The sequence below is a fragment of the Vespa mandarinia genome, chromosome 8 (genome assembly GCF_050613455.1).
Source record: "Vespa mandarinia isolate Hongniang chromosome 8, ASM5061345v1, whole genome shotgun sequence".
Taxonomy (NCBI): Eukaryota; Metazoa; Arthropoda; class Insecta; order Hymenoptera; family Vespidae; genus Vespa; species Vespa mandarinia.
In genome coordinates this window covers 1,945,001-1,955,000 of record NC_140817.1, presented here as the reverse complement: position 1 = coordinate 1,955,000, position 10,000 = coordinate 1,945,001, and the positions used below count along the sequence as shown (strand labels likewise).

The 10,000-nt window shown below is 29.1% G+C and overlaps 1 protein-coding gene across 9 annotated transcripts in view; it reads left to right on the top strand.

Moving 5' to 3' along the window:
• Positions 1-10,000, top strand: part of LOC118451228 (uncharacterized) — a 69,424-nt gene that overhangs the window by 42,158 nt on the left and 17,266 nt on the right. The gene's annotated exons all lie outside the window — the stretch shown is intronic.

The following is a 10,000-nucleotide window of genomic DNA, read 5'->3' as shown; positions in this document are numbered from 1 at the left end:
GACATGAACGATCAATAATTATTATGAGAGATGTCAACGATAAATTTCGGGTATATATACATACACACACACATATATATATATATATATATATATATATACTTGAAACTATTATTGTCTTATATACATATATACGTATATAAAGAATAGCCATTCGTTATTAGTAATTTTCTTTCGATCGATTGATCGAGATTTTATCCGAAGAAAAAGAAAGAAATCCCATTCCAACGTGACTCTAACAACCATCCAACAAAATTTACGAGATTTCGATGTATCGAGGACTCGACAATTTCCAGACTCTCATAATTTCTTTTCTACGTTCCACTTTTTACGATGACGAATTTTAACATCGTTTTTATAAAATTCCTGATGATTTCTTTTTTATCGATCCTCGAATATTTACGCTTTAAGGTGAGAAAATGAATATTAACAAATAAATAATTTCTACGTTTACGTCTAGTATACGGAATAAACAAAATTCAAAAAAAAAAATATTATACATATTTATACAATTTTACAAATAATATACAAAATTATAAAAAATATATATGTATGTATATATATCAAAAATTTGAAAAAAAAAAGAAAACATGCGATCAGATATAGAAAATGTGATAAATAAATTAATCTTTAAGAATTCGTTAAAAAATAACCAACGAAAACAAAAGAAAAAAAAATGTACGATTCGTATAATTGATTCGACGTTCGATTGCTTCTTTTTTTCTTTAACAAGATGTACACTCTATGTGTATATATATACGTGTGTGTGTGTGTGTGTGTATAGTTAGAAAATCAATTCTCGATAGGGGCGACTCATTGGAATGCCATAAAGAAGTGACAATTTATGCGCGTTACCATAAAACGAAGCATAGTCATTCATTCCCGTGAGTTTTTTCGCGTGGTAGAAGAGTATGACCCCATATTCGGACGAGTACTTAAACAAACACACTTACACACACATACACACACACACACACGCACGCACGCATATGTACGCATACAAGTCTGGATTGCGCCCTTACGAACTCATATCTGCGGATATCGTCGTTTCTTTGACACTCGATATTTACGACAATATGATACGAGAGAAAAGAGAGAGAGAGAGAGAGAGAAAAAGAGAGAGAGAGAGAGAGAGAGAGAGAAAGAGAGAGCATTGACTTCCCTCATTTCTTCGAATTGCGACATAAATGTGCTTGTCCTTTTCTCCCCTCTAACCTACATTTCTTTTTTTTTTTTTTTTCTTTTCTTTTTCCTTTTTTTTTCCTATTTGGTTTCATTTCGCGCGACAATTTTTTCCCCCCTTCTTTTTTCTCTTTTTTTTCTTTTCTTTTTTCTTTTCTTTTCTTCTTTTCTTTTTTTCTTTTTCCCTTTTTTTTTTCATTTTTTTTTTTTTTTTTATCTTTTACTCAACAAAAACCTATTCAAGTTACTTAATTCTATAATTATATTATGCCAAATTATCCGTTCGGTTTTATAATTTATAGTTTGTAACTTTTCGTTGAAGTAAATAATTCAATTATTATTAATAGAATTTGTAGAAAAGAAAGAAGACAAAATTCGAAAGTAATATTTATAATATTTTACCAAAATAATCGATTATGACAAACGATTGGGCAATTTCGTTACAAGCATTCAACACGTCTCGTTATTTCGAAGTTCGTTAATTTTATAGTTTAATAACTAATTAATGTTTTCTGTATGTATGCATATATATATATATATATATATATATATATATATATATCTATATGATCTATGTTTTGGATAGGAAAGATCGAAAGGGTTAAATATTCCTCTTGCGTCGTGGAATGCAATCAAACTACTAGTTCTCTTTCTCTCTCTCTCTCTCTCTCTCTCTCTCACTCTCTTTGCAGATTTGCGCGTGACAGACGCGCTTTTGGATCGGAACGTTTAAACTCGAGTTTGAAACACGTTGTTGGTAAATCGAGAATCAGAGAACGCAAACGATGGATGAGGAGATGGATGAGGAGGAACAGAAGCTTTGGAAATAGTCTAGTCTGGCGGATAACATTTCTGGCAAAATCAAATTTTTTTTTTTATTTGCAGTTGCTTTGAAATGACTGTTTTTTTGCTTACTCTTTCCTTTCCTTTTTTTTTTTTTTTTTTTTTTTTTTTTTTTTTTTTTTTTTTTTTTTAACCAATTATTTTACGTCGGTTACGAAAGATTTTTTGTTTCTTTTTTTTTTCTTCTTCTTTTTTTTTTCACGAGAAACGGCGTAGATATTTTTTTTATCTTTCTTCTTTTATTTGCCTTTTTCTTTTTTTGTTGAAAAATAATTTTTTTTACAATTTGTACACGAATATATCTCGTTCTCTTTTTTCTTTTTCTCTCTCTCTTTTTTTTGGAAAGATCAAGCAGAACGAAGAGAGAATTGTTGGACATTTTTATAATTAACCTTTCATTTGTCTTTTGTTTTTTTTTTTTTTTTTAATTCCGCTTTAAAGAGAATTTCTTTAAACAAAAGCTATCTCACATATTTTATAATCATGTTTATATGATAAATTTGTACAAAGAAGCATATATATTTATATATATATATATGTATTTTATGTGCACGTATGTGTGTGTGTGTCAAAGATTCGTTTTAGTAATTTATTACGTATCTAAATATGTTATCATTAAAATTGTATCTAAATAAAGTAAATTCGTGCGTGACACGAAATGAGAAAGAAATATTTGTGCAACGAGAGTCGTCCAGTTTGTTTGTTGAAAAAAGAAACGAAGAGAAAACAAAAGAAAGAAAAAGATAAAGAAAAAGAAATAAAGGATATAAGAAAAAAGAAAAAAGAAAAAAATTGAGCTGGACTCTAATTTACAATTTTTCTTTCAGTTATCGAAAAGGAAAATTATCGATTTCCTCAGCGATATACTCTCGAATCGAATCGGCGTTTATACGATATCGCAATATAAGATTATAAAATTTGGTCATGATGCCAAATCAATAAATACTTGGCAATATGTTCGGCACATTTGGGATTTTATTAGACATGACATTGTCGATTTTTCTTCGATTTTTCTTAACGTTTCCATGACTTTTCACTTTACCACCAAATACATCAACCTTAATCGCATTGTCGATGTATCGATAAATAAAAAATATTAATTTTTTGAAAGTCATGGAAATTTTAATTCGCGCGAGAAAAATTTCGAAAGAATACACACACACACACACACACACATATATATATATATATATACATAGTATATAAGTAAATAAAGTGAGCTTATTTAAGCATACTTTTCTTTCATCGAGAATACAGATTTCGTTTGTTACTTTTCGATTTGTCGATTTATCGAGGAACATCTCATTCAATGATATTTTTTAACATCATTAAATAGCATTGCTCTTGCAATTATGTTATTTTTTTTTTTCTTTTTGTTTTTGCAAGAAGAGGAAGAAGTAGAGAAAGAGGAGGAAGAAGATGCACGTTCGTGGCTGAATTTCCTTAGTGTCTCGTAAATTATCCAACGAGAGAGATCCAATTTCCGAAAGAGAACTTTTCTCTTTCTCTCTCTCTCTCTCTCTCTCTTTGTCTATCTATTTGTCTCTTTCTCTCTTTCGATGGTCCGAGACTTAACTTTTCTTCTTCTTCTTCTTCTTCTTCTTCTTCTTATTCTTCTACTTCTTCTTTTTCTTCCTCTTTTTCTTCTTCTTCTTCATTCGTCTTCGTCCTTTTCTTTTTTCGATTTTTCTCTCTTCGTATCTTTCTAAGGTACGTGTTCCATTAACTGATACGTGCTTGTTAACACGAATTGACCCTTTTATTCATCCTCAAACTCTTACATACGAAAAGTTCGATCGTTTGGTTCTACTAATCAATTAAAAATAAATAATAGATGTGAACTCCATTTTAATGTTAAATATTCTTAGACATAAATTAATGTTTTCATAGTCTTCTTTTAAACTCTTTTCAAAATCGTTCCATTGTAAAATTTTCAATAATCGTAATTTTATAAAAGTGTTCGAAAGAAAAAGAGAGAGAGAGAGAGAGAGAGAGAGAGAGAAAACAAAAAAAAATATATATATATATATATACGTATAAAATTTTTTAAATTTGTTTCATCGATCTTAAGTTCACCTTTTCTTTTCTTTTCCTTTCTTTTCTTTTCTTTTTTTTTTTTTTCAATGTAACTCGGTCGTTACATCGTTCAAAAACTTTGGAAACTACGTATCTATCTAGATTCAATTTCAATTTGCTCGTAAATTCCATCGTCCCTTGTTTTTTTCACATTCCAATACAAATCATTTTTCCTATCGATCTTTCGTTTTGTACAACCCTTTATCCAGGATCTCGTTTTTATCTTTTTTTTTTTTTTCTTTCTTTCTTGTTCTTTTTCTTTCTTTCCTTCTTTCTTTCTTTCTTTCTATTGCTCTCTTCGCACGTCTTTCCGTTTCTCATTTGTTCGTACTCTTGATTTTTTGATTTTTCCAATCTAAGCATCGGAAGTACATTTTTTTCTTACTTTCTCTCTTCCTCTCTCCCTCTTTTATCTCCAAGATAAATACATACGTTTATTTTATTATTTCACGAAGTTCTCGTTAGTAAGTTTCTACGTGTTTTCACTCAAAGATTTCTCGATACCTATTTGTCTTTGGAATTTATCGACTTTTATCGTTGGAAACATGTCAATTTTTGTGCTTTCTTTTCCAATTGAATATTAGTTCTCTCTATCTCTCTCTCTCTCTCTTTCTCTTTCTTTCTCTTTTCCATGCAAAGAGAATATAAATTCAATGAAATCGTATAAGATATGTCATGGATTTGCGAGAAATATGTGAAGAAAGAGAGAGAGAGAGAGAGCGAGAGAGAGAGAGAGAGAAAGGAAAAGAAAGAAAGAGAGAGAGAGAGCGAGAAAGAGAGAGAGAGAGAGAGAGAGAGAAAGAGAGAAAATAGGAAAAGGATAAAATTCGTAGTACAATATCGCGCACGTGGCGCATGAGGGAAAAATGTTGCACTCTTCTTAGTTGTATGTGACTTGTACGTAGCCATAAAAGCTCGCCAACACGCGGATCAATTGTTCGACGTGAACTAGGCCAACGAATGCAACTCTAGACGAGATCCGCATTCGTAATGCGACGAATAGGAAGAGAAAAGAGATAGAGAAGGGTTGTTAGATGAAGATAATGCTGTATATAAATATATATATATATAATATATATATATATATATATTGTGTAACAATATGTACGTGTACAAGAAATGTTACGTTGGAGTTGCATAGAGAATCTTCTTCGTCTGTCGAGTTAGTTAAATTAACCATATTCAAATTAAACCATAGAGAAATTAAATGTCCAAGGGAAATATCTGAGTAGATTAGTTTAGGATTTTTTATTTTTTTGTTTTTCTAACAAAAAGAATATATATATATATATATATATATATATATATATATATATATATATTGAGGAAATTTTCAAGTATTTATATTTTATTAAATTTTCTAAGTTTATACTTTTGTGTTAGTTAATATGAAATACATATATCCTTTTGTAAAATTGAAGGATATATATAGGGTGATTCATATATACCTGTATATATATGACTATAGACGAATTTTTCAAAAAAAAAAAAAGACAAATATATATATATATATATATATATATGTGCGTATTTATATTTTCGTAAATATTAATATAATTCACAAAAATTGTTTAATTTCAATCAAGATATTTTTTCTTTTTTTTCTAAATTTCTATCTAATTCGTTGGATCAATTAAAATAGCTGCCATGTATGAATATGGTATGTGAATATTTTTTTTTGAAAAAAATTTCACGTCCCAGAGCAATAATCCTATTTGGTTTTGTCGGTGATGCGCATAAGCGACACGAAGTTAAGACAGTTTGAAAATTAATTTCACCTAGGAATTGGGCCCTCAGGAGGAAGTGAAATTTTCAAAACAAATTTCATACTTCTGGTGCGAGGTTTCGCGAAACTATATATAAATATATATATATATATATATGTTATCCCACAGTAGGTTTGCAGTTCGTTTAAATTTCAAGAGCGAGAAGGACGAATGATTCTTCGAATTCCATTGAGATATTATTGAATCTCGAATGGAAATACAGGAGACTTCGATATACCTATTCTATTTTCGTCGGACGATGTGAACATTTTTTGGTAGAAAATTTTTCGAAATAGAAAAAAGAGAATAATAGAAGAAAAAAGGAAATATGAAACTCGTTGATTGTTCCTACAATTCTTTTTTCTTTTTTTTTCTGTACGGTTTTTTTTATTTTTTATATTTCGTTATTAAAAAATACTTTTTCCATTCTCTCTATCTCTGTTTCTGTCTCTTTCTCTCTCTCTCTCTCTCTCTCTCTCTCTCTCTCTCTCTCTCTCTCTCTCTCTCTCTCTCTCTCTCTATCTATCTCTATCTATCTCTATTTCGGTGAGGTTTATATAAAAAAAAGATCGAGAAGATTAGAATCGAGTATCGAATTAGAAGTCGTTTGTTGTCCGAATGATTTTCACGAAGAAACACGAGGGACTTTAATCTCGTGAGACGGGCACGCGTGATTTGTCCTTTCTCGAAAACGTCCAAGAAAGAGAGAGAGAGATAGAGAAAGAGAGAAAGAGAGAGAGAGAGAGAGAGAGAGAGAGAGAGATCGATACGGAAAGATATAGGAGATGGTAGATGATAAAAAAAAGGAAATGAGAATTACGAAAGATCTATGAAAAAAAAAGTTGATCGGTAGGATTTGCAGAGGTGTCAAAGTATGATCTCATGACGTCATTGCAAATATCTATCTATGGTATATATACATGTGTATGCGTGTATGTGTGTGCGTGCACGTTTGTGTGTGTGTGTGTGTATATATCCACATGAGTGTTACGTGAACTATACGTGTTTTCTTTTAGCTAAGCTGTCGATCGATGAGTACACCGATATAAAGAAAAAAAAAAATATCTGTCTCTTTATAGTTAAATAAAAGAGAGAGAGAGAGAGAGAGAGAGAGAGAGAGAAAGAAAGAGAGAGAGATAGAAAAAAATTTATTGTTGTTACATTCTAAAATAACATGTTTATACATGTATATATATATATATATATATATGTTTATTTATTTTTTATTTTTTACAATAACGATTATACATTATAGAATAATAAAGTAGGATAAAAAGAAAATATAACGATTAAAGAATAATATTAAAATAATAAAAAATAAATAAAATATAAATAAAATGAGGAATAAACCTGGTGTAATTATAATAAGGTGTTGAGCGCACATTTTTTTTTTTTTTTTTTTTTTTTTTTATAGAAAAATACAAGATGAAAAACAATTGGAATTTATTTAAATAAGGATATTATTAATTAATTTAAAACGATTATCGTGTCAGCATGAAATCCAGAATGAGACATAGTTTTTCGATTATTTTCGACCTTGATTATCATGAGTAGACAATAAAGGGCAATAGTTAAAAGTTTAGTCGTCACGGTATCGCGTGCTTTCATCGGAGATTATGGAGGAAAGAAAAAAGAAAAAAGAAAAAACAAAAAAAAGGAAAAGAAAATGAAAAGAAAAGGGGGAGAGAGAGAGAGAGAGAGAGAGAGAAAAGTGAACTACCTACGAGCGGGCGCAGTTCGCGTGATTGGCTTCATGGTAATTACGGGATACGCTTTAATTGTTTCACGCTCACGCAAACTCAAAACGAGTTCTATATTTTTAGTCGCCTTAGCGTCGCAATTGCGAGATTATTATCGCGAATTATGCTAATAACTTGTTAAAGTGGGAATATAAAATGAAGAAAAAACATTTCAAAATGAAATTCCTTTTCTTCGTTATAGCGTAAAATAATTTCGACGTTTATCACCGAACAATTTTTCTTCTTCTGTTTTTTTTCTCTTTTCTTTTTTTTTTTTTTTTTTTTTTGTTTACATGCACTTATCGCATCTCGCAAATGTGTTGTATGCTTATTCATTTTATTTATTTATTTATTTATTTATTTATTTATTTATTTATAATTAGTTCATATATTTTTTTTTCCTTTTTTTTTTTTTTTCATCGATAAGAAAATTTCGATGAAATCATTCGGCCTTCTTTTTCTTCCTCTTCCTATTCTTCTTCAATGAAACACCTGTTGTCGGTAAATAAAGTGTATAAAGCTTGCGCGTGTATCATAAATATATGAATATATTTGTGTTTTATTTCCTTTTTTTCTTTCTTCTTTTTTTTTTTTGTTCTTTTTTTTGTTTTATTCTTTTTTTCTTTTTTCTTTCATTTTTTTTTTTTTTTTGATAATTTGATCTTCGTTTCACGTCATACGTACAATTTAAATACATATTGAAAATATATGTTATTTAGATGCAATTTATTTAAATAATTTTATTTCGAAAAATAACGTGTTATTATCGTTCCGTTGTCTATCTGTCGAGAGAATGAATTTGCAAGCGCAGACCTTCTGGCATTGTTTTCAAACTAGAATTTGATTTAATAACATTTCCTATCCACCCACTTGATTTTCATCATAAATACATATATATGTATGTATTTATGATATATATATATATATATATATATATATATATTTAAGTAATCGAAATACTTAACATACATAATTCAAGAGAATCTCAAATATGAATATTCTGGGAGTCGATCTTTGTATTTCCCAAAGCATCTATCAGGAATTACAATGAGAAAATCGTGATTAAATTGATCTCGGTTAATTACGAGATTATTTTCGTTAGAAGATGAATTTACAGTATGGATTATATTATTCATGATCGTACGTTGAAAACATCATTAATTTTATAATAATAACCACTTGCCAAGTCGTTTATATTCCGAATAATTTTATTCTACGTTATATGAAACATTGTTTTTCATTAAATACGTGACGATCGATAAAATTATACAGTTATACGGAAATTACGATTCTATTCGTTATTGTATAAATTTAAGGAAAGAAAACGAATATCTAACGATAATTTTTTACGAGCGAAAAAGGGAAAAAAAATTTATAGAAAAAAAATCATCTTCGTATTTTCTAAATGAAAATATTTTTCTTTTTGTTTCTCCGTTGATCTTACTTTCTCTCTCTATCTCTCTCTCTCTCTCTCTCTCTCTCTCTTTCTTCGTTAATCGAAAAATATTATCTATCATTTAAATTTCATAATTTAACTATAACCTCGGAATCAATTTCAATTGCTAATTTTCCATTTCTCGTCTCGTGAAAGATTTATAGATATACTTAAATGCGTTGCTCTTCGTGCAATTCGAAATTTAATGGCACGTATTCTCTTTGCCCAAGGCCGTTTAAACGTCGATTTTAGTCATTTTCTCAATACTCTCTCTCTCTCTCTCTCTCTCTCTCTCTCTCTTTTATGGATTCGTATAACTATGATTGTTTCGTGATTATACGAATCCATATTCGAGATAACGAAAATCTGTTATTATTAGAAGATAAACACGTCGATGAATTTCAAATCGAACGAATTCAATTGAAATTTAAGATATGAAAATTTATTATTATTTTCACAAAGTCAAATTTCTTTATCCCTTTTTTTTTTCTTTTTTTTTATTTTTTTATTTAATTAATTTCAATTGATTCCAATCTTCCCAATCCACTTCGCCGCCTTCTTTTATGAACTTATTTTCGAAGCTTCGGGGCATAAAAAAGGGACATAAAAAAAAAAAAAAAAGAGAAAAAAAAATAGAAAAAGAAAAATTAAAAAGAGAGAAAAAGAAGAAAGTAAAAAGGATCGATAAATTGCAAACGTAATTTTTAATTGGACACGTATATTTCATCTCGTTATAGAAATAAAGCGAGCCCGACGGTATCAAATGAAAATTCGAAGCTTTATCATTTCCCATTAAAACAAATCATTTGTAAGTTCACCCGTTTAGAGCGTGGATTTCTACGTTTCTTTGATTATTTAATATTGTCGAATATATCGGATAGATGGATTTTGATTGATACAATTTACGTTCATTCTAATTGACCGTTCGCCATTTATATATATATATATATATATTTTTG